General features: G+C 41.1%; 1 protein-coding gene across 1 annotated transcript in view; it reads right to left on the bottom strand.

The window, feature by feature from the left end:
* C12H19orf12 (chromosome 12 C19orf12 homolog) overlaps positions 1-25,760 on the bottom strand; it is a 347,603-nt gene that overhangs the window by 245,466 nt on the left and 76,377 nt on the right. The window lies entirely within an intron of this gene.

The raw sequence follows: 25,760 nt of genomic DNA on the forward strand, positions 1-25,760 counted from the left end.
CACCTTCAGAGGCCAAATAACCTCGGTGGCTATGCTCAGGCATTGCAGAGTCAAGATGTAAGAGAGGCAAGTGGAAGCCTTGGCCCCAGTCTCAGACAACAGATGCTGGAGACAATAAAACCTTCTCAGAAAAGGAAGCAATTATTGCAGCTTTCTAGCCAACAATTACCTTGCTCTTATAAATTATGTTGATGTCCATGATATAACACACATTGCTGAGCACATGATCACTGTCGTGGGCTGCCACTGGCTTCCCTGCTGATGCCTGACACACTACTTGTAACCCATTTTATTTAGCCTGCAGGACAAAGGTGCTCTATAAAATGAGACTGGCCTCAAAATCATATAATGTGCTGTCTGTCCCTGTGTCCCCCAGCTTTCTCTGCAATTTTCTCCTCTAAGTCAAAGCTGTAGCCAGGTAAATTTCACTGTCTTAATCTGGCATTTGCAAATGGTGCCAGCCAAAAAGTCATTTGCATGGGCAGGTTTGCCAAGATTTACTTAGGAATTTATATGAAGAACTAGCACAGTACCAAAAATGTAGTTTTCTCTCCTTTCAGATTGCAACCTCTTTTGAAACATCTCTCGCTGCCTTTCGGTTATCATTTAATTTCCACATGCACAAATACAGGATTCATTCCCAGTTCTCTTGACTATAACATATCAACCCTCTCGCTAACATCCTTAACCTCTGCCCTGAGAAAACTAATCATCTCTCTTGTTAGCTCAGTCCCTTTTAGAGATGGCAGTGCACAAAGCACACCAACACTTCTCTACTGTAAGTAGCAAAGTGATGCTTCTCTCTACTTGGTTTGTTCCACAGCTTCCACACTGATTTGTGTTGTACAATTCAATCTTCTGAATCACCCTTAATGACATCTATTATCTAAAATCCATTGGGCACCACTACTTCAATTAATTACACCACCTCTCTCTTTTCATACCTGCTCTTGTACGTACCCAGTCACTGCCCTTAATGTCATCCTATTTCTCCTGAGCTAAGCTTCCCAAGTACTCATCCAGCGGCGCAGCAGCCGGCTCTGTCCTCCCGCAGAACCGCTGAGAGTGCTCGTCAGGAGTGCTTTCTTGCCTCCTTTCCTCAAACAAAAGCAATCCTTATATTATAACAGGGAGTGGAGGAAGGTGTTACGGGTGACACTGCCAGAGAGGGGTCCCAACCATTCAATTTGGATTTAGATACACTATTTTGTGCAGACATGAGCTGGGAATCTTAGTGGTCAGATGTGCCTGAGGTTCGCTAAGAGCTGAATTTTTACCGAGAGCAAATGGACGTTTTGAAAATCCCGGATTCTTTAGCTGGTGTGTCAATAGACATTTTCTTCAGGGTGGAGAATATTCCTCCTCAACCTTATGCATGGGACTTAATCACAGTAAAGTCATATTTCTAGTATTTTAGGATATCTTACAACAATGCAACAGTCAGCCATTCATCAAGCTCAGTGAAGCATATTTAAGTTTTCTAGAAGCTTCCCATTCATGTGATACTGAATTATTGACTATTCATAATAGTAAAAACAAATGAAGCCCTTTCAGGCAGCAGAGGCTGCACAAGGAGAGCTGGTTATTAAGAACAGGAGTGATTTGGCAGACTCAGTATTGTTTGTTAGAGGGCTGTCCCACACAGGAGGTAATTTAGAAGTCATATTTTCTTAAATAATTTTTCTATAGGTCCTCCTTCTTCCCCAGCTGAGTGAATTGAAAGTCAGAATAGAGACCCATTGATTATTCTGGCTTCCAGGATCATGAAGAGGTTAATTAGGGACTGATAAAAAGTTCTCTGGGGCAAGGGTCATGTCTTTGTACGAATTTGCATCATGACTAATGCAGTGTCCCTCTGAGCCTACTGGGGCTGTGGGGTTCTTCCATAATGTAAATAATATTAAATAACACTTTAGAAAGTGGAAATTTTTAAGTCTTTACCTTTTTAAGAGCTGTGTCCAAATTTCCAATGCAGCAATTTGAATGCAGTAAAAAGGTTGGTTTCTCATTTTGATTTTGTCATTACTGATATAGTTCTCATGTACTGACATAAATGTAATCTCAGACTTAGGAGGGAGCCCTGTGCATCAAACCAGCAGGCAGACAGAAAAGTTCATGGTTCCTCTGGGTGTCCTTAGATTTTTTTTCCTCACTGGAACCAAGGTGCATGAAGTGGATGTACCTGAAGAGGTGACTGCATCTTTACATTTACCCCACTGAGAGGAGCTTGGAACCCTGAAGCTGGAGGTCTTATGGGAGACCTATCCCTGCATCTTCTCCTTGGCAATTACCTGCATTTTTCAGACTATTGAGGGGTCAGGGCCCCATCCATGGCATGCAAACAACTGTGGCATCTGATAACTGCAGGTATCCCAGATATTTGATGGTGATGGGGAGGGGTAGTGTTAAATAAGTTACTGTAGGTGCCTGATACTGTAATTTCTTAGTGTTCCTGGTCACTTTTTGCAAAAGTTTATGGTTTATGTGCTCATATGAGGAACAAACAAAAAAAGGATCATTGGGCTTTTTATGAGAAGTCTTGATTCTCCTACTTCCTACCTTAAACAGAAATAGGATATCAAGAGAAGCAAATCATAACAATCAGTATAAAATAATAGCTAGAAAGTATGTATCTGCCTTTCCCAATGTCTAAATTTAATCTGAAAATATTCTTAAAAATTCAACCTCTACTAGCTGGGTAGGGGCAACCTTATGCATCTCTATTCATACAGCTGGTTTGTAATTCCAAAAACACGCTTTGGCCTTTTAGTCATCAAGAACTGGTATCTGTCCCTGCTTTATCAAACAGCTTTATTCTTATTTTAGTGATTAGTGACTTTTCCCCTGCTTTTTTCTCTCTTCCCAATCCTACAAATATTTGCCCAAGTAGCTAATTTCCTCTTGATTTTCTGCTAAACGAGTTGTGTCTACTTCTCCTTAGCTCTGGTGAAAAAAAAAAAAAAAAAAAAAAAAAAAAAAAAAAAAAAAGAAGAAGAAATCCCCAAAAGCGAGAACACCAATTCTCAAATCAAGGCTGAACCACCACGTTCCTTCAGATGTATCCCCCATATCTTTTCTGTGGCTTTAAAGCAAAACACTGCAAGCTTTGCTCCTCTTTGTTGTATGTGTTTTGCTCATTCCTGCAGGTTGCAGCCTCTATGTGCAATATGCCAATGGAGTCTGAATTATTTCGTCATCTGGGCCAAAAAGTGATTATAGATTGCATCCGCTGGCAAATTTGGCTGGCTTTCCTGCTTTCCTTGAAACTGGTGCCCGTGGCCAATGCACTGGGAGAAGACCCCCAGTGGGTCTGGCCAGCCACAGGCCCTCCAGAACATTCCAAGGTATGAGATAACAGGCAAAAAATCTGATGCTGGTCATGGCTTATTACTTAAACACAAGCTGTAACTTGGTCTTTTCCTTCTCTGCTAAGGGGATTTGAGTAAGATACAGGAAAGAAAATAAAAGTGGCATTTTCTACAGGAAATGGCCCTCACGAATATGTCTCTGCTAATAATTACAGAGCTGGTTTTATTTTGTTCAATGCACTGCCTCGGTTTTGGATCCACATCAAGAGCAGCATATGCTCTCCAAACTAAAATATGTGCATATCTGATTTTTGACAAAAAAATTATTTAATTGATCTCTTCCTACCCTCTCCTCTCCCCCTCCTTCTCTTCCTGTCTTTTTTGCCCATTTCTTTAGTAATTCCATAATATAGTAAGCCCCCTATTATGAAAGAAATCCGAATTAATTTAAATACAAAATATAAAGAATTAACCTTACAGCAAAACAGATAACAGAAAAAAGAGATAGTTTTTCTCTGTCCAGTGACAGCCTTCTCGTTTATTATCATTTTAACAAATTAAGTTGCAAAATTGGCATTATTTCAGAACTGTACAAAATGTAATGACTCTATGAAATATATTGAATTTTTTAAGTATTAAAAATCCCTTACTTTTGAAAATGAATCACTGGAAATGATCCTTAAGGATCCCAAGTTTTTTGTGCCACTTCTATACTATGCCAGCACAAAATCTAATGGCATTTGCTGAGTTAATCCTGGATATTCCATTGTTTTGGTATTTGTACTCTATTAGTTAAATACAACATGTGTGAGAAAATCAAAGGGAAGAGATGTTAAAATAGGAGAAAATATTTATCCTTTAGATGTAAGAAATACTTGTCACCCAAAATAAATCTGGCTTAAACTCTTTAAGTCTTAAATAAATTGCAAGTTAAAATAAGTTTTCAGTATTAAAACTCTCTCCCCCTGGAAGTGTGTATTTGCACGTGTGCCTGCACATGGGTGTGTGTCTGTGCGAAAGAGAACAACATGTACTAAAATTAACTTCTCCTAAACCTTGATTCAACAGCCTTGAGAGCTGGTATGTGGCAGGTGCCATACAAAGAGATCTCAATGATAAAGATAAAATCTTGTGTAGGACTACCCTGTTCTAGAAGACATGGGGATGAACTCCATCTGTAGCCTGTATTTCTCTTTTTATTTTTTTATTTTACTGGTGGGTGTGCAGGAGCCCAGAGACAGTGCAGGGGTAGCTGGTGGGTTGTTACAGAGGCTGGGCTGGGGAGAGCACAGGGCATGGGAAGGGCGTTTCCAAAGGGCACAGAGGGTACCAGCTGAGGTGGGAGATGTTGCTGTCTGGTGTTCCAGCAGGATGGAAAGGAAGCCAGGGTGAGTCAGAGACCTCCAGGATGGAGGCTGCTCTCCCATGAGGTCATTGTTATAAATGCTATGACTCAAAAATGTGAGATCTTGTCAAAAATGAGAAAGATGCATGGGTGTGGCAAGAGCCACATGAATGTTTCCCCCTCAAGCTCTCTCCTGGCCTATCCACGCACTGCGTCACTTCAACCCTGTGCCATGGGTCACTCGCTAGGAAATTGGTGCAGCTGGTTCTGCTGCCTCGGTGTGTGCATGATAATCTCACTGTTTTTGCTCAGTCCTTGCCAGCCTTTTCTCTCCCCAGGCCCTCCAGAAGCCTTCCCTGCTAACATGCCTTTCCCAGTACCACCCCTGCTCCCTTCTCTGCCGCGCCTTTGCCTGTCCTTCCCATACATCTGTGTCTTTGCCCTCCGAGAGAGTGCCCTTTTTTCTGTTGGCAGCCCTTGCATAGGTGCAGTGCGTTGTGCTGCCTCTCTTCTCTGTCTCACTCTATTCTCTTTCCTGCTGATGAGACCCATGTTGCTTTGGCAGAAAAACTAAAATACAGTAGTTCATCAATCCAAAAACCACGATGATGCACTTGTCTGACAGTGGGGGTTTGGCTGAAGGTGATTTTGATTATGAGCTTGACTCTTCTCTTTAAAGTAGAAAAGGACTGCAAGACTTTACATCTAATATAGATACTACAAAGGATTTTTTTTAAACCGTGTCTTTTTTGGTGGGCAGTGTAGAGAAATTGCTTGATTTGAGAAGATATGGAGAAGAGAATTGGTGCTGGTGCCAGTGCATGTCCTCAGTTTGGAAATGGTGAACCCTTTGTGTCTCATTCTCAGGGAAAACAGGGATTCCTAGTCCAGAAGAAAAATGGCTGTTGCAACTGGTGCCACCAGGGCTGGTTTCCTGCAGCATGTCCACACTGGACAGAGGTGTGGCTGCAGGAGAAATGCCTGAGCCTTTTACAGTTTTTTCAGATGATTCTGGGAAATCTCATGTGAAATTATAAGGGCCAAAAGTTCATCTTTTACAGCCATGGTAACAGAACACATCATGATGAGACTATGAGTGGTTTGGGAGGGAATCTGCTCCCCTTCTTCCTGTAATCCTCTGTTTAAATTAAAATGTTGTTGAAAATTCAGTTTTAAAACCAAGCTAATCTTGATTTTCTACATAAGCATTCCTCCTGAGCCTTTTGGTAGCATAAAAACTGACCTTGGTGTCCTTGGGTAAAATCTATGTTCCTTGCAATATTGAACATGATGGTCCTCGCCCTGCAGGCTTCTGCTCTTCACACTAGCAGTGTCTGTATGCCATCAGCACTGAAGTAATGGCAAGTCATCTGGAAGCCCTCTGGAATCACTTTATCTTAAAAGGTCGTATTTAGGAGTAAAAAAAATGGAATTGAATAATCCATTTGTAACTTCATTTGGAAAGGGCTGGAATCCGATAGAGAACAGACTTGTAAAGATATTTGCGCACTTCTCATTCTGGGTAGTGATTAGTGTGCCATGTTTGTATCACTTTTACAGCCAACCCATGCCTAAAATCAAACTAAGCCATAGCAACAGCAGGGCAGACATCAAGGTAGGGCTGATCTCCGAGCATGCCGATGGCTGGGAGAGGAGCCCGCACTTCCCTTGAAGTTCCAACATCAAAGATGACGAATAACTCCCTTCTCTGTGTTCCAGTTTCTCACATCATCTGAGTATCCTTTGGCAGCAACAGTTGGCCCAAGCCTTGGAGCAGCAGCTGGTAAGTCCAGAGGCAGAACTGTGATGCCTGTGGCATCAGATGTACTGGAAACCCTTCTAAACTCTATTTTGAGGTTTCAGCATTTGTGTGGACCTAATTATAAGACATAGATTCCAATGACAGGCTGTGTGTCTGATTATGCATGGTGGCAGGGCTTATACAAGGGCTGAGTGGTTACTGGCTGCTCTTTAAGGAGAGGACGTGGCTGGCAGCACGGGGAGACATGATCAGGGCTTAGTCTGTGACCAGGCCAGGAGACTGAACTGCAGCTCAGATGAGCTTTCCTGGCTTCTCCCTTGCTTTGCTGCATGGCACTGAGCGGGTCCCTCAACTCCTCTGTGCAAAAGCGGGCCTGTGATTAAAATGGTACTTCCAGCACCTGCTTGGAGGGCTTCTGGGTGTTTGCACATGCTGAGTACTTCAGGGTCTCCATGGACTCACGGAAGCACATGCATATATGTGAATATGTGGCTACATTTTACATATATAATGCATCTATTTTATACATGAAATGGATGTATCCCTCCATACACACTTATTATGTGAACTTGCGTGTTTGAATGCACCTGCAGAAAATTTTGGTTATAACAATATAAACTTATTTCATTGAGTCACCACACCTGAGGACTATTTCAGTGTTGTGAAGTGAGCTCTACTGATTCCAGGTCCTGGCTTTCAGAAAGCAGTCAGCTCATACCTGTGCACACCTTCAGGGTCATCTTGGTGTGCTGCCTGGTGTTTTCTGGCATGTGCTGGTGGCAGCAGGTTCTCAGGGAGGTGTGTGCAGGGTTGGAGCCCGTTCTGACACTACTTTTAAAAGTGTGAACATGATCATTTGATGTAGTTGTTCAGTGCAGCAGAAAAGCCCACAATTCACTCATGCCTAAGGATGGTAGTATTTAAAAATAAAGCATTTAGCTTTAGAAGTGCCTTAAGTATGACTAGGAAATTGAAGGCAACCTTAACTCTGGAAGACCCTGATATCTGCAGTGTACAGGGGCTTTCTAGTGAATGACTGCTTGGGCTGTGAAGCCTTGATACAATGGGATGAATTGTACCATCATTTCTACTGGTAAAATCCCTCATCATAATGGGCAGGGCTCACTGGCATAACAGTTGTTGGAGCAAGAGTGAAATTGAAACTATGGCAAAACCCTGGAGTGCTTCTTTCAGAGAAGCCAGGATGCCAGTAGGTTACACTGAAATCTGCTTATTGGATCATTCAGATGTGAATCTTCAAAGCAGTGTCTTGGAATTAAGTCACTAAAATTTCAGTGAAAATTTCAGCCTAACTGCTCCAGATTCTTTGGAAAACTTTGGTCTGGTGCTTCAGCAATGTGAAATTCAATGGCTCTTCTTCTGTCACAGGTGTCAGCAAATAATAATAATAAAAAAATTGAGTTGTGCAACACTGAATCTACCAAGGATTCTTATTATACATTTATAAAATAAACCCTAATGGCTTTTTGGAGTGGTTATGGTGTAGTCTGTCAATGTATATTAAGATTACTATGATAGTACATAGCCTTTATGATAAAAGCATGCAAATTAACATAGAAATCTGCAGAACTTTGCATATTTTCCTGTAATTTAATACAAACAGATCCAGATTTACAGAACCATGTGCACAGGAATCGTGTGTGCACATTTTCTGCTTGTGCATTGCTGACCTTAAGCAGGAGAGTGAGAGAGAGGAACAGCTCACATGGTTCAGATCTGCACCGAGGTCTGCGGCTCCACATGCCAAATGAAACACAAGGCGACTTTTGATGGCCAAGTGAGCCATCAAAAAGGTTTTTTTAATGGAAATGCAGTCACACTCTTAAGTAGAGTACTGCTGCCAGGCATCACATCAATAATGCAAACTTTGGAAGACAATCTTGCAAACTAAATAGCCAAGAATTCTGAAGTATTTCTATAAAGAAAAAAAAAAAAAAAAAAAAAAAAAAGAAGAAAAAGGTGATTATGAAGAGGGGGAAAAGCCATCAAGTGAAATTTAATTTTGCATTCAGATTTATTATTGCTGTCTGTTGCCAGTGCTGAAATGCCTGTTTACTTGCAAAGGACAGTTTCTTTCCATAATGAATCATAGTAACACTTAAATTAAGCACAGTGAAAGAATGGTTAATGTCATAACACGCTGACAATTTAACCTGGCCAATATTTTTATTGCCTTGTACAATAAACCTAACAGAGCACAACTTGCTTTTTGACTGGTGGAAAATCGGTTATGAACCGCCAGGGAATGACCAATTTTTCAAATGCAGCCATTCAGTCACACTATAGCCACTAATACTTTTTTTTCCTGTACACTATTGCTGTTATAATCTTTTGAGGATATTTTATCACGGCAATAACCTCCTCAAAATCAGTCTTTACTGCAGTTAATGACTGGACAGCTGGAGCATTAACTGGCCTTGGCTTTGCCTCTAGCCATTAACTAACAAACCAGTTGTTATCTGCAGGTAACAACCAATTTCTTGTAGAATTTTCTTGATAAAGTGTCTCACTGGATAAAAGTTTTTTTCCCCTTCTTTCCCAAGCTAAGATCTAGCCTGTGTAAGATAATACACAGTGAAAGAATTGCAGAGAAGTAGCAGTAGTAAGAGTGTTGCAAAATAAGTTAAATTATAAACCCAAATCCATAAAGCATTGATTGTTTATTCCTGCCAGAATTTTAGTAACATTAATAAAAGATTGCTCTATTATGTCTTGGTCACTTGGGTGTGGTGCATGGGCTGAATTCAGGAGTGGCCTTTGGGGGCTGTGTCACTGAGCATCACCACATGGCACAGCCCTGCCCAGGGCAGAGAGGAGACAACAGCAGGGGCATGGCAGCTGCTGCCCATTTAGGCACAGACCTAAGAACATGGAGACTGCTTTTAGAGTGCCTGTCATCTTCTCAGCCCATACTGAATGAAGACATAAGTTTATTTCTGTATATGTTATACTTTATGAAATGGGCATTATTTTTCAGGGCCTTCATAAAATTTTAGCCTTTTTGCTTGCGGTTCAAAGTTATGAAATGTTAACCTCTGTTTTGTTGCATCATTATTTTAAAAGTGGAGTTAGCAGATTCAGATGAAATAGGAACATTACCGAGGGCTTTAAAGAGGAGATCCACGGCATCGTTAAATAGAAGCAGAATAAGTAAAATGTACAAATGAAACACCCATAAAAAGCCAAGCTCTATCGTGCCATAAACAATGATGTTTTAAAACTCTTAACAGGCTTAATAACAGTTTATTATTTTACCTTAACCCTTTTAAATGCCTTGTTTTTCCAGCTTTTATCTTGGTGATTCTGAGCTGTTAATACCACTTCTTAAATTTTCCCCTCTAGGTATATTTTCCAGGAGCGAGTATGAAGAAAAAGTCAATGCAGCCATGCATTTGCTTTAGAAGAACACAGTAGGCACTGTGCCCAAAACCCTTCCCAGGCTAGGCTGTGGGATACAGCAAATATCTCGAATCTCTAGTGCTTAGAAAGGATTTCTAAAACTGAAGGTGCAAATCCTGAATCAGTAGGAGCCTGAATGACAGGTCAGTGTCTCCAAGGGGTCAGGAGCCTCCCAAAGTGTCTGGGTTTGCAGCCTCCCTCACAGCTCCCATCTGCCCCACACACAGGGACCATGGCTTGCCCTCCCTCTACTGAGGATTTTTATGTGTTTCCAGATGTTTCCACTGAAGTCTTTTGCAAAACATTTTATTGTCAACCAGAAATAAAAAATTAATAACAACCAGAATTTCAAACCAGAGAGTCGATTTCAAATTCTGTTGCATTTTGAAATTATTTTAATCTGGGAAGGTTTGGGGGATTTTTGGTGGTAAGGGTTGTTTTGCACTAGGAATTACTGTGTATTCTGTACATATGCAAGTTGTTCCCTTTCTTTTTTGGTATCCATGTAGAACTGGCTTATACTATGGGAGATCTCCTTTGGATTTTGATGTAAGAATAGACCCCTTCATTGCATGTGTACTAACTACCAATACTAGTTGCAATTCAAGCATTTCCAGCAGTTTGAATGGATCCAATGATTTTTAAATCATTCTTAATTTCATATGCCTACTCCTTTAATCTCTTTCAAATTACTGAAAATGTAAGGCATTCTAAACATTCCTGATCATTCTTCACTGCTTTGGCCCCATAAAGCAAATCTTTTCCAAAGTTAAGCACTTAAAAATTTGAAGTACTCCAATAAATTTAAATTGGCATATTCTGTGCATATCAATTGAGAATTATTAGAGCATTAATGCCTAGGAGTGATGGCTGAGGGCATGCAAACCAGTTCATACATTGATTTTTAATGGCTTTTTATTGATTCTGTGCTTTTTAAACTTGATACCCTTAGGTTGCCTCTTACATTGAGTTAACAGGTTTGTGATGATACACCAAGTTCGGAAGAGGCATCATTTTCCTCTTACACCTTTTCTTTTCTTCTTATAGTTTATTATTATAAACTGCTGAGATGCAAATAGCAAATATGCTTGGTCTGTAGCTTTAAAAATGGTGATTGTCACTTTAACAGGATATGGTTGGTCACATTTCCCTGGTTTATCTGTACACCAGATTTCTATTCAAACCTTTGAGGGTCTCTCCTCCTCTCAGTGCGAGCACACAGTGCTCACCAGCGACGATGGATCCTCTAGACCCACCTTGGCAGGATTCTTAGTAATTTTTAAATGTCAATCTTAATTTGTCAGGCCAAGATATTGTAGGTGTCATAAAGCGCAAAGTGAAAATGCACCTTAGTACTTTTACCTTTTGAAAACGATTTGTTTATATTATGAATACAGACCTCTGCTCTTTGTGTAATTCCACTGCATTTATTATTACTTTGGTATTAACCTACTTACCAGCACCTTGTCACTGCAACCTGCACTGGTGCTAACTGGGGCAAGCGGTGCTATACTGGTGACTGCCCTCCAGAGGAGGGCTGGGGACAGGGCACAGGCTCAGAGGAAAGGCTGGGACACCATCTGTGGCATTTCTGGCCTGGGCTGGCAGGCTGTGAGAGGGGTGGGCTGTGGGGGCAGCTGGTGGCAGCCTGGGGACACGTCCAGCTGATGGATCAGGAAGGCTCAGGGAAGCACCACTTTGAACCAGTCACACCACCACCCTTCCTTGGGTGTGGGATGTGCTCTTCCCCAAGTTTTCCTGTGCGGGTCATAACAGGACAAGTGCGAATATTTCTAATAGATTCAATTCTTGTGGGTTTTTCAGCGCTTCTCCCCTGCTGCTTGGGCTGTGTTGTGTGAGTTTTTTCGGGAGGCGGTGATTCCAGTCCCATTCCGTGGGGAACCAAAGGCTCCCACTGCGTGGCTGTGAGGCTGCTGCTCGTAATTCCCTTGCAGAGGCTGGTGCCAGGAAGCCTGGTGACCATCAGACGCAGGTGTCCCTCTCTCCCCCCGCCCTGAGGTCCCCTCTGGCCGCGGTTAAGGCACGTAGCAGTCTGAGGAGACATTAATTGCTGTTAACTGCGATGGGAGCTTCTGTATTTGGGCTTTGTTTAGGGCAAATTCCTCTGCAATCGCATTGTTAGAAGCCACGGGTGTGTTAAAGTCGGAGTTATTAGGCCATGTGCTTTCTGTGTGTTGTCATAGCCGGAACAACACCAGTGTAAACGCCTGTGCTGGGCAGGGGAAGTGTTAAGTGAAGAATAAAAACAAGCCCAAATTCCCATTTGGAAACTGCATGCCTCGACAAATACCACTGTTCATAGCAAGTTATTAGCTTCTTGGTTGTAATTCTGGTCCTTTTCTAAAGGGAGGTGGAAAAAAGCATGTAAAAGAGATTTTTGACACTTCACGGTGTATTGAATGAACAGCAGAAAGCTCCCCAGTCTGCCCGTTGCCATTTACAGTTTGGATGTGGCTGAGGTAACACTTCTTCCTCCTTTTCCACGAGATTCCCCATGTCTTCTGGTGGCAGCACCCTAGACACCCCAGAATGCACGTGGATAACACACTTTCAAATTGCCGACCTGAAATATCCCTTTTTCTCAGGCTGCTGTGTAAGAGGTCCGTGTCAGAAGAGTTTCTGTCCTCCCAAACAGGAGGGAGGTCTCTGCTGTGGGCACTGCCAGGGCTCACTGGTGGGCAGTGAGCTCTTCCTCCACAGGGTACCCAGGAGGGGACAATGCCACGTCCTGGGGCACAGGGCTGACCCCCACACTGGGGGCCGGCAGGGGTTGCCTCCCTAAACGTGTGATGAGGAAGTGGGGAGTAGTTAAATGCCCTCTGGGAGGTTTAGGGGAGTGTTTGCTGGTGGACTTGGCTGAACTGGACTTCCATGTCTGTATCTGAACGGAACATTCTGAAGTTTACTGATTACAGGCTATTTACTCGGCACTGTTACTGCACGTGGCTGAGTTTCTAACAGCTTCCAAATCTTAAATATCCCTGTTTTTATCAGAGCAGCTATGTGAGAAGGACCTGCAAGAAGGACCTGCGTTTTTCTGCTCCTGAATGTACAGTCTTCACCTTCTTTTGTTTTTTCTGTGTGCTTTCCAGAATTAGAAGATTCAGAGTGAGAAATGTGATTTATATATTTATTTAGAAGCCACTCTGAGCAACAGCACATTTACTAGCTTGGTTCATTTTTATGAATCTGATTCATTGCTTATTAAACCAATGGAAATCTTTCCATTGTTTTCAGCTGGTTCTGGCTCAGAACTTCTTGGTGCTTGACAGTATTTAGTAGGAGCTGAAAGATTTGAACTTCTAAATCATGCTATATTATGGTCTTCTGCCATGCCTGTTTCTTAATTATATACATAATCCCAGTATCTGTTGCTGTGTATTTCTGGCTGAGCAGTTTCTGTTTAGTTAAATTTTCACAAGTCCAGTGTTATGAAACAGTTAAACAAAATATCATCAATATTATATTTGTCAAAACCAAGAAACTAAATATCGAGATCAGTTTTATCCATTCATTAGTTTATGGACACCGAGTCCTCTGAGGAATGTCACAAATTCCCTTGCTGTCTCTCAGTGCTAGATTTAGCATTTGGATCTTTGATTTAATGGAAAGATACATTAAAAACTGATACAGTCAGACAGGTCCCAGTGGGGTGTACATCTATGTCAGCTTTTACGTCACAGTACTTTCAGTCAAGATTTGGCAGGAGGTTATTTGATCCAGAAGTTGTTCTGGAACGTGCCAGGCACTTTTCATAAGCATGTAGTTTTCATGTGAGAGCAGATCCACTGCTTCAGCCTGGCCAGCAGGGCCCTCACCTGTGTGTGGATCTGAGAGGTGCTCGTGTCCCTGAACGTCACCCTGCACACCCCTTTGGGCTTTGCAGGAGCCAAAGTCATCCAGGGGACTCTGGCAATCCCCACAGCTGCCATGTGCTGTGGAACTCTTTGCATTTTTAGCAAAGTTCAGTGTGATTGTGTTTTATTCTTTTATATTGACTTTGTAAATATATTCCAGTAGCTGTCATTTCCCTCAGGAACCTCGACTGAATCCATGGATTTAGAGTTACTATTATAACATATTACAGGACAATTAATTTGTAAGCACTGTAACCTGTCCTAGAAAGCAGATTCTGAGAGAAATACTTTTTATCCTTATAATTTAATGTATCATGTAATGAAAACTAATCTATGTAGTTCAAATTCAGACATTAAAACAAGTTAAAAGGGTCAGTATATACAATAAATTTCCCTTTGCCAATTTACTCAGTTAATTTAGACATTGCCTTTTCACTTAACTCATTAAAACTTTCTTGCCAAGTTTACTTATCTGTGTTAAGGGTACAATTAATATTATAATTTTTAATTATCCACTTGGTTTTATCAGAGCCAAAGTGTTTCCTTAAGTGTGAATATCAAAATAGAGCCTGTATTTTTTAAGAAAGTGAAGCACTACAATTTCACTCATTCCTTAATAACACAAATATTTGTGTATCTTTTTCCTTACTGTTTATACATTGATAGTTGTGTTGTTTTATTTTATTTTATAACCTTAGCATAATATACTACTGAAAGCTATATTTTGTACTACTTAATTCTGTACCACTCATTCTGATTTATGGCATCATTTTGTTTCCAGCTCACTCCTTATCTTCAAAAGGCTTGATCCAAAACTCATCAAATTCAGAGGAATAGATCCCAGTGGGCTTTGGATTAGACTAGTAGGGTGAAATTGTGGACTTCATGAAGTTTGCATTACATGTGCAGATATGCAGTACTGAGATTACTTGATAGATTTCTAATTCAGCTTCTTCTGTTTAGAAGCAAGTTCTTGAGAATCCTGGCCATGCACTTGAAATTTAAGAGACCATTTTAGTTGCATATATTCATCCATTTTCTTACTATGACATTTGAGAATACATTTATTTGCCAGTTTGATTTTATCATCATTATGGAGGGCTCATGTTTCTAATTTCTCCTACAGTCTCTTGAATTGTTAATGTTAACTCCTACTGAACCCAGCCTTGTTTCCTAACAGAGGGATGCCATTCTGAGCTGGTATTGATGCTGAGCTGTTAAGAATACTTCCTTCAAGAATGACAGGTTTACAAGTCATAATAAAGGACAGCTCATCACAAAAGTATGGAAAGGAGTTAATGCCTGGTAAATAACATTACAATGTGTTTATCTTGTTATTTCTCAGTTATAGATGTACAGAGTGGTAGATATAGAATTATGAAATTGATTTAAGTTCTTCAATGCAGCAGAAGCTGTTTTGTCATCTTCAGTGCTCTTGCTTTTCTTTTTCACCTGACATTGTTAAATTGCAACACCCTGGACATATCCTCCATTATAAACCAGCTAGAGCACTCCTGGGTTTGCCATTACCTTGATAATTCCTAGTATTCTGTCTGGCTATGTATATAGACTGCTGCACATGAGAACCATTTTATTAAATAAATACAGAGGGAGTGTGTTAATATGAAAAAATTGTAGCAGATACTAGTAGATAATCACGTGTGCTACAGGCTCCCTCAAAATGCATTTGTGATATATGGCTGTGCTGCCTGATCCATGGCTATTGTGCAGCTGATTAGCTGTGGTGAGAAATTACTCATTCCCTTGTATTAACTACACTGTTTAACTACACTGTTTCCACCAATCAGTATGAAGTATGCCAACTTTGTTTAGCCTGTGCACTTGTGCAATGATGAACAAGTAATGCATAAAACAAACCCTCCTACCTAATCAAACATTCCTCAGAGATTTGAAAACAGAAACAAAGGGTAAATCCATTCATAGATTATAATGGTAAAACAAGCTAAAGTTTGACATATGTATATGGAAACTATGAACACATGATATGAATATTTTTAAACAACAACAGGTTTGAATTATTAATAAATGCAAAAAATATGTTTTAACACAAAATGGAACAATTGGAAGGATATATTTCTTCAGAAGCACAAGGATCAGGAAAGATCTCTATTGAATATAAACATTTTTTTTTCCCCTCCTGCTTTCCATTTTAGGTTTCTCAAGTGTCTGTCTCATGGTTGTAGCTGGGAGAAGTTCTCTTTTTCAACCCCGAACCTGCAGTACAGTCTTCATTCTACAAGTATGTAATAAATAAAGTTCGTGAACCCTCAGGGTTTGAAACCCATTTTTCTCTTCTTGTCCTAGGGCATTAGGTGTTGAGGACAGCTGAGGAGCAATCCTTTAGGAAGGACTGCAGAGCTATCCAGGGAAGGGCTTATATTTAATTTTGCCATATATCCTGGTTGCCAGGTTATTTGATTTTAAGATAATTAATGGATCACTTCATGGGTATATTTTTTCTTAGTCATCAAGAAAGAACAAAATATTTTATAAGAGTGATTTTATTGGAGAGTAGTAAATATTGATGGAAGGAGACTCCAGAAACTTCAGGGAGTTCTGGACTCTATTTTCCCTTATCCTGAGATTTGAACAAGCACAGTGCTTGTAGATTTGAGGAGGACTGTGACTGTGAGAGACCACTGTAGGCATTTTTACTGGTGACTACACATTAGTTAGAGGCTTTCATTTTGCCCTTCCCTACAATTCTTATTGGATTTTGTGGCTGCTGGGTGAACAGATAAAGCACAAAATACTCATCAGTAGAAATGCCATGTATAAATAAAATCCTAAACTGAAGCCATCATAAGCAATTCAAAGTGAAGACTACGGAGTCTTTAACATTAAGCCCTTAGGGGAAACAGAGTGAGGGAACACCACTGCCAACTTAAACTTTGAATTCCCAGTTGTGCATTGGCTTGTACCCCAACTTTAACATTAATCAGAAGCTTCTCTGCATTTCATCTCATTTGCAAAAAAATCTTTGCGGAAAGGTTATATAAAACTCATTATTTACCTGAGTGACCAGAAAGGCTCTCAAAGTGCCATTCCAAGCTCTCGGGTGAATGCTTATTTATAGTTTTTTAATAGGCATTCATTACCTGATGGATTGGAAAGACTCTTTTTGAACCAGTTTATTGGTTAAATACAGATTGATAACTTTTTCTTAAAAAGCTTATTATTATCAGATAAGCTCATCACCTTTGGATTTCCAAAGTGGTGATTAGTTTTAGCGTCCAAGGATTTATTCAAGATTTTTACTGGTGTAACTTGAATTTTGCCCAGTGGGCCATATTCTGGAAATTAATTACAGTAGTGCAATGGTTGCAAAACCCTGACTGTAGCAGTAACATAAGCCTGTTTGCACAAAGAAATACCTCTAACCTATATTGCTGTTCACATATTGGGTAGTCCAAGCACAGGGCATAGAGGAGGTAAAAGAGTGCAGCCCATTTTAAAATTCCTGGGAGCTTGGTTGGAAACACATTGTTAGGCATATTTTGATGCCTAAAAAGACATAACAAGTCCTATTCACACCTCTGTGCAATTTGCACAGTCTTTGAGCTTCACTGATTTTGCTTGGTGTATCATTCTGCTTTTGGGGATTTGCTTCTAGCTTAAATTACTGTGGAAACAGAAAAAAACCCCTCCAAAAACCCACAACCCTCAGAGTTTTTTACAAATGCAGTTTGGCAGTGTGTGCTCAGAATCCCCATGCAGAATACCTCAATGGGTGGCTCTCAGTGGCTGCCATCCTGTGTGAATTGAGATTTACCCCTTCTCAGCTGTTCCTCCCTTGTTAGTGCCACAGGCAAGGCTCCCTTGGCACGGCTCCACGGGCAGGCAGCTCCTGCTCCTCAGCCACCTCTGCAGCTGTTGGCACATCTGTGGGGCTTCAGAGGGACAAGTCCTGGTTAAAGAGGTGTCAAATAACACGGCCATATGCACTCATGCCTTGTGATCTTTGAGGGCTCTCCCAGGGTCTAACTTGTATCATAAAATGATGCTCTCCAGCAGCATTACTTGCTGCTTAAATCCAACGTAAGGATGAAATGGAACGATAAAGAAAAAGAGCCCTTAATTTGCAATGTTCCTGGAAAATGGGGAGGTTGTTTGAATTCTCTGGGGTTTCCATATGATTCCTGACATATTTGAAAATTCCAAGCCTTGATTTCTTGTGGTTTTTATTTCTAATTTGCAGGACATAAGGATACTTGTCTTTAGTTCTATCCTTTTCACTGTCCGCTTTTTCATTCATGCTTAAATTTTTAAGTTGGAAATTTCCATCCTGTTCACCCTTTTTTTCTCTCCATGGGGTAAATATATGCTTTTAGAAGGAGCATTGAACACTCACTGCTGAGAACTGTCCTTTCTCAGCTGTTTAGGCAAAATAAGTTTTCAACCATTTCAGACAATTCCTACATTTTGGTGTTACTTCCCAGTTGTTTCTGAGATGGTTTTCCTTCAAATGCCTCTAATTTTGCAAAGATGCTTTCCACAAAATAAAGAAAGACTCAAGTTTCTTATGTAAAATTAAATCGTATCTGGAAAAAAACCTTTTGGGTTAAGTAAGAAAATTGAAAAGGAAAACCTGAAGCCTTAAAGCCCCTTGAGCTTAACAGAAAGGAAATTATAAAGGTCATAGTGTTGGTGTTCTTTGACATCCCCTTTGCTGTTGTAAAACTTTGGTGGAAGTGCTTATCTTAACTATTCATCATATAAGTTTTTAGGAAACCAGTTTCCCATTTGGTTAAGAAATCCTTAAAATTCTGTTTAAAATAATGTAATCAGACCCAATTATACTGTTTGCCTCCCTCTGCTGGCTGTGCAGACAGTGTTAGTTGGCTTCTTGTGCGACCCTCTCATTCTAAGCCAGCAGGTTGGTTACAGCAGTCTTCATTTCAAGGTGGGTGAGCAGCTATATATGAACAGTATTATGGAAACAGGACATTTTCAAGGATACAAGTCTTTAATTTTGAGTCTTTAAATTATTAGAAACATATTTTTTATTAAAGAAGGTCCCTGTAACCTCTCCTGAACTCATATTCTGGACTGGTTTAGGTGAGGACAGGAGAGTCATGTGCAATTTCTTTGAAGAAAGGCCAGGTGCTGAGGTACAGCAACAATATTTTGGCAGGAAAATGGCAAATCAAATCCAACTGTCCAAGAGGGCTAGATATGAGCAGAGCTGAACAAATCTTTGTGTGTACACACATCATTCAGGTGCTTTGCATTACACAGAGAGCTCTCCACTTCATCAGTTTTCAGATGTTCTGCTCTGCACTGGTGTCACTCTGTATTGATGTACATTTTTCACATACATATCATAGCCAGCTCTGTCCTTTGTCCCGCTCCCAGAGCCTCCGCAATTCTCCAGGGATGTTGCCTAAATCACTTTCAAGTGTCCAGTCTCCTGTGAGGATGTGAGATAGTCCTTTTTGTTTTATTAGCACTCTCAGAAAGCAAACCTGAAAAAGAAGCTATGGCACAGTACAGTGGAGCCTCCCTAATGACAAAACCAGGGACATAATTTTCTCCTCCAGAAAATTGTTTCTCATGTTCTTGGGCATCAGTTTAAGTAGAACTTTTTAGTCCTGTGTCTGTATTTGGACATCCAGAGTGACCCTTTCAAGGGGCAAGTACAGTGATAGAGCTTGAGGATGGAACAAACAAAAAGAGTGCTGTTTTCATTAAAGATATTTAGGGGAAAATAATATTAATAAAAATATAGGGACACAATTTATTATTTGGAATTGGTAAAAATAGCTCTTGGGAGCAAAGCAACAATGCTGAATTTCCATTCCAGCTTTTCTCTGGGTGTCTGTACCACATCATGCTCCCCTGACTGTGCTGAGACCCTCATGTGCACTGGCCGCAGCCCCAGCTGCTCTCCAGTGACCACCCACCACCCTTAGCCCTCTGTGGGACCCTCTGTGGGACTGTCTGTGGGACTGTCTGTGGGACTGTCTGTGGACCCCCTATGGGACCCTCTGTCACTCTGTGTCCCCGGGCAGGGCCGTGCAGGGACTGCAGACACAGGGACCATGGAGTGGAGCCCGTGGGCTGCTGCAGCTTCAGCTGAATAGCTGGTGTTTGTGGCGAGGGTACACCAAACCACCGGGCATAAATCACATCTCTCCAGACATAAACAGCCTCGCCAGTTCACAGGAGTTCTGCCATTATTACTGGTTTGAAAAGGAGCCTGTTCTGTACCCCCAGGATGGTGTCCCTGGGTGTGGGTGTGAGCAGGACGCTCACAGACCCACCAGGGTGTCTCAGGCCAGCTGTGGGTGAGCTCTGCCCTGCCCTCGGGCTCCCAGCCCTCTCCACCCTGGCAGTTTTCTGGCTGCCATGACCACAGGCAGTGCTGCCAGGGACAGCCCTGGTGCTGGTACCCCACGGTCCGGCTGTGGGTGAGGGGACACCCATCTTTGGGTCCAGCTCACACAGCACAGCCCGTCCGCTGGAGCCCTGAGGGGAGATGCCTTCACTCCAAACACGTGGGAAAACCTCACCAAAATGGCCTGTGGGCCGCCAGGGGTCTCTTCAGATCCTCCCAAAATACCCCAGGCTTTCTTCAACCTCAGCCAACAACCCAATGGAGACAAGGTGTTTCTGTGCAGACACGGGCACCCTCCAGAGTGGCTGTGTGTGAGGCAATACAGTTCAGGGACACTTTTGCTGTGTCCCCCACAGTTCAGGTGGTGTTCCCCTCCTGGCAGCACTGAGCTCCCTGCCAGGTAAATGCTGCACCTTGCACATAGGCCAGGGTCTGATGGTGAAGGCAAAAGGTATCCTGGTCCTAATTACTGTAACACGGGGCTTAAAGTGTGACACCACAGCTTGAAAGGTAAGACATTAACATTCTCAGCATATCCTTAAAATGGTTTTTTGTTCTTTCGTTTAAATAAAACTGCAAATTTCTGACAGCACAACAGCTTAAACAAGGTGGTGTCTTACAGTGGAGGAGGTTCTGGGAGGGCAGCTGTGAGGCAGGATGGAGGCACAGGCAGCACAGGGGACTGCATGCAACCAGCAGGGGAAAGGGAGAACTGGGATGGAACAGGATCTGTCAAAGCAACATGTTGGGAACACTGGTGTTCATCAATCAGGGGAAGTGGCCAAGTGCTAGGATAAGCACATAATCACTAGATGTGTAGGGTTTGCTGTGATCTATGTGACCAGGGTGGAAAGAAATAGGAAACCATTGAAAAGGAAACCATTGAAAAGTGGGGTATTGGTTAGAATAGTTGAGTTTGAAGAAATGCTTACCCAAAAAATTATTCCCGAGTCTTACCTCAGAGGTAAGATCTCACCATTTCTTTTAAATAGCTCCTGAAGAGCTCTGACAGACTGAGAACAGGCTCAATGTGAATTTGCTACAAGAGCTAAGTCAGTGGTAATGCACTTTACGTTGAAGTTCAGCTATTCTTTAGGATATTTTTCCCAGCACTTTCTCCTCTTGATCAACCATAATTCCTGGTGATTACAGCTGGAGAAGGAGACCTGCTATACCAATTCCACATAAATTTAAATGTTAAAGTTTAAATCCTGGAGCAACAGTTGTCTCTTGATCTTCTACATTGTGCTTGTGCTGAGGCTTACTGCAGCTTTCACTCTTGCTCTCTTGTAGGGTATGGGAGCCCCTGTTGTGCTGAATGGAAGATGGGCACATGTCCTGCATGGGTTTATAAATGCTGTGCCTTTATTCTGGAAGCAGAATTTGCTCGATTCCACTAGGTGGATCTATTGAGAACATTGTTCATTCTTTAATGTAAAAAGTGTCTTTCACTTAAGGGGGAAAAAAATTAAAATTCTTTATTACTGGTTTACTCAGCTCCTTATGTTCTAAAAACCCACAAAGGTGACCATTTTTGTCCATGGAAAGTTCTAAAGCCATGTATCAGTCTGTCAGTCCATAATACTTTGAAGGACTTTTCCCCTTCATTGCAGTTTTGCCTTTATTTTGCAAAGAAAAAGAGTCAGTGATGTGAGAGGGAAATGCACCTCCACAGTGACCTGGCTTTAGATGCTGCTTCTACTACATTTCTTCCTGATGTCTATTTTGTACTCTCATTTGTATCCTTTCCTGGTGGCTGTGATTTGATGAATTTTTGCAATGACTTTATCACAAAAGTGGCCAACATAGTCTCCTGACCTTAGTATCTGCTTTTAGCTGACCCATGCAAGTTGTCTGTGATGTCAGGCTCAATGATAGTTGACTACTATACTGAGGATGTGGATTTATCTCTTAAAAATGCCCAGCTTTTTCCAGATTCTGATTGTCTTGACCCTGTGATGATGATGAGTACAATCTTGGTTGATCGAATCTATAAAGAGATATTTATTTTGGTCATGGCTCCTGGGAAATAGACAGATTATTCTCAAACAGGTTCTGCCTCTACTCTCTTTTAAAAGCTGAGACCTCAGAGTCCCTTTACCAGGAAGCTTTCTTAGAATCTGTGCCACTGGGAAAACCTCCATCTACCTTGTCACTTTGCTGGGGCTCTGCCCAGGAAACTCCTGTGTTTCTAAAAGGAATTTTGAAAGACTTTTCCCTTTTTTTCCTTGTGAGTGTTTTATTTATGTCTTCTTGAACCATGCTTCAGCAACTTTCTTGCTGGCTGACTTGTGTTTTCACTGGCTCAGACTGCCATGTAGATCACACCACCTGTTCCAGAGTTTGCTGAAACAGTTAGTGCAAGTTTTTTGAAATCCCTTATTTAAAGTCCCTGCTATTGCCTGATTTCTTTTATGTGCCTTTCCTTATCAATATTAAAGACCTGATGTTCTACTCTTCCTTGGAGATGAGACCCCCTCCTAAAGGCATTGAGCTTTCAATGGGCTTCTTCTGCCTTTGTTGAAAGAATGCCCACTTGCTTATCAGTTCTCTTTAGGAAGAAAATGCTGATCACACTTTTTAAGAACAAAGGCAGGATTATTCCATGGTCCTTCCTTATAAAGCAAACAACTTATAAATATTTAAATATATAAAGCTAATGTTCCTCCCCCACCCATTGTGTAAATTACTGTATGACCTGTTGTCTTTTGCTACTTTCCTGTGTAAAGCCCCATAAAACAACATGGACTTTTGTTGGACTCATCAAACTTGAGGGGATTCGATATATTCTCTCCTGTTATTTACATCTGTCTGAAACGGGATCTTCCAGAAGGCTGTCATTCCACAAGGGTAGAAATCATGGTGAAAGGTAATGTTGCCTGGCTGATGAACTAAGCTTTGATTTGTCTCTTCCTGCTTTTTACAATTTGACAAGTCTGCAGCTGATAGCTTTTCCTCCACGAGAAAGTGCCCACTATGCTGTAAGGCAATGCAAGAGCCTTGTAGACTGAGGCACACAATGTACATCTCCTCTGATCTTTCCCTCTATCTTCTGTATACAGAGTTTTTGTCTTGTTTAGAAGAGGCAGAGTATTCCTGCTCATTCGGGGAGGAGACACAGGAAGGAATACAACTAACCAAAGAAGTTGGAGAAGTAGCCTAAGCACAGTTGAGAGCACACAAAGGCTTTGAAGAGAAAAGACCTTTCCCTGGATGCCATTAAAGGAGAAAGGAACAACACTGAAAAATGGGGAGAAACAGGAAGGAATACTGGAGAAAACTAGAGAAGTGCTGATGGTGCTTGAGAATACTCTGAATTCTGAGAGATGTTGTAGCCAACTTTCCCTGAGCTCAAGTCTGAGATTTTCTGAATCCCAGCTAAGTATTCATGGCTTAGGTGCTGGAGCCCGTCCCTGTGTCAATAAAATGAGGAGGTCTCTTGTCTTTAGGATGCACTGAGCTCATGGATCTACATTATCTATTTGTGGTCCACTTGGGCCATCCCAGCCCAAATAATCACATCTATGAGGTGCTGGGGAAGACAGTTTAGAGCAGTCTTCTTAACAGAATCCTCCCCTGACAGCACCTCTGCCTACAAGCAGTAGCCCTGCTCTCCCAGATTTTGAGAAGAATTTGACATTTTCTTCCTGTAGAGTCGAGTTGTAGGATCATCTGCGCCATTCAACTGACTACAAAAAACCAAAACCAAAAACCAAACCCAAAAAATCCTGTAAATTTGACTGGTGATTCATCAGTGCTGGACCACTGCTCTGCCCACATGTTAGTGAGGGTTTAGTAACTAATCTCAGCTTCCTGGGAGATGGTCCTTAATCTTTGTCCACTTGAAAAGTTTCTGGAGGGAAATTCTTTTTCCCTCCAGAACAGAAAGAGAAGGAGATATATTTGAATTTCTGGAAAGATCAGAGTCAAAGCCCTCATGTTCATGCTTGTTTTCACTCAAGTTGTTGTTTCTGAATGAGCATCATGCACTCACTCCAGAGGAACAGGAAATCCCAGTTAGATGTCTCAAGCTCCTCTGCTGTCAGTTGCTGTTTCACCTATCTCTAGTCAATATTCTTATCTTTGTCTCAGGAAAAAGAACCATGGGGTTTTCCTGAGTTCTCATTCTTCTGTAACTCTTTGTGCAGTGCTCTGAAATCTCCTGTCTGTGGCTGATTCCAGGTACTTGATTTGGCCCCTGCCTCTGAAATGCCATCCCCTCCTATGTGGTTTGTTTTATGTAGCCCCAGGTCACAGAAATCCTAAGGTGAAATCTGATATTTTTTAAAAAACGTATAGCTCATTCTTTTATGAGACTGCTAATAATGTTCAGCCTTGACAGGGTTAAAAGGCAACATCCATTTCCCCATTATCTTGTTTAAAAAGTGCCTTTTTTAAAGTCCATATGGCGACTTCCTTTCGACCTGCTTTCCCATCCTCGTCTCTTTGTCAGGGCTGTCACTTATAAAGAATCACTTGACTTACAATAACAAGTTCAAAAGAAGACAGAATATAATCAGTTGATCCACGAAGAATTGAAATAAAGAACACCCCCACTGCTCCAGTTATCATTCCCATAGAGATAGTGATATTATTGATGTGATTGCTATGCTAATTTCTATAGAAAAAACTTGTATTTTGGAATTTGTTCAAAGAGAATTTCAGACACATCAAATTGGAAAATGCAGAGTGAATTCCTAAACTTTTTCGTATAGGCATGGGAATCTTTTTTTTTTTTTTTTTTTTTTTTTTTTTTTTTTTAAGTTGAATAGCTCTGAACAATTATTTATAAACTTCACTTCAAATACCAATTGGAAAAATATCTCTAATTTTTCAGATATTATAGAAAGTTAATTCACTGTAGTTCTAGGAAAAAAAAAAAAAGTCCTATTATACCTTTAGGGTTATTAATATCGCCCCCATAACCTGCAGGAGTGGGATTGGACCACAGACTTCAGAAACAGAGGCTAGGGATTATAAAAGATCGGCACATTTAAGTCCAGTGTTTAGGAAAAGCTAATTAATCTATACCCCTTCCTCTGCAATTCCATAGTCCCTCTGGGAATTGCCACAAACATAAACTTTTTTTTTTTTTTTCTCTCATGGACTCCTATTTTAACTAGACGGTTTCAGCTTGTGATGTTATGCTTTTTATGTAGTAAACTGATTTAAAATGTATGCCAGTCATCTTCAGGGAACTCATTTCAGTCAAGATGAAACTAGTCTTACCTGAATCAATGTTTTAAGTGTCCCTGTGGCTCGGCATTTTGAATAATCAATCTGTCTCCATCGCTTCTTAATCATGCGCATCACAGTCTTTTTTATTTGTCAACCCTTTCGGATCCTGGCTTTTTGTTATTAACATGCCCCTAATGTCACATGCAAGCCTTTTCTTTAAAACAAGCTGCTCATTGGTGTATTTTGATACTTTTTATTATTACTAAATCTTTTTTCCCATAATTACACCACAATCATTATATAATCCCATAACAAAGAGTCTATTGAGGCACCATGCTTTTGTCAACTATGGGACACAGAATCCATAATTGCATTATTCAGCTTCTCCCCCCCCTCCTGCTTTGTAGAAACACAACCTATTTCACCAGTCACATTTGCACCTTGTTTGCTTGGTTATATATTATTTACTAAATCGTTGCCCTGCGGATAAACCGTGTAAAGTTGCTTTAAA

This window comes from Sylvia atricapilla, chromosome 12 (genome assembly GCF_009819655.1).
Source record: "Sylvia atricapilla isolate bSylAtr1 chromosome 12, bSylAtr1.pri, whole genome shotgun sequence".
NCBI classification, from domain to species: Eukaryota; Metazoa; Chordata; class Aves; order Passeriformes; family Sylviidae; genus Sylvia; species Sylvia atricapilla.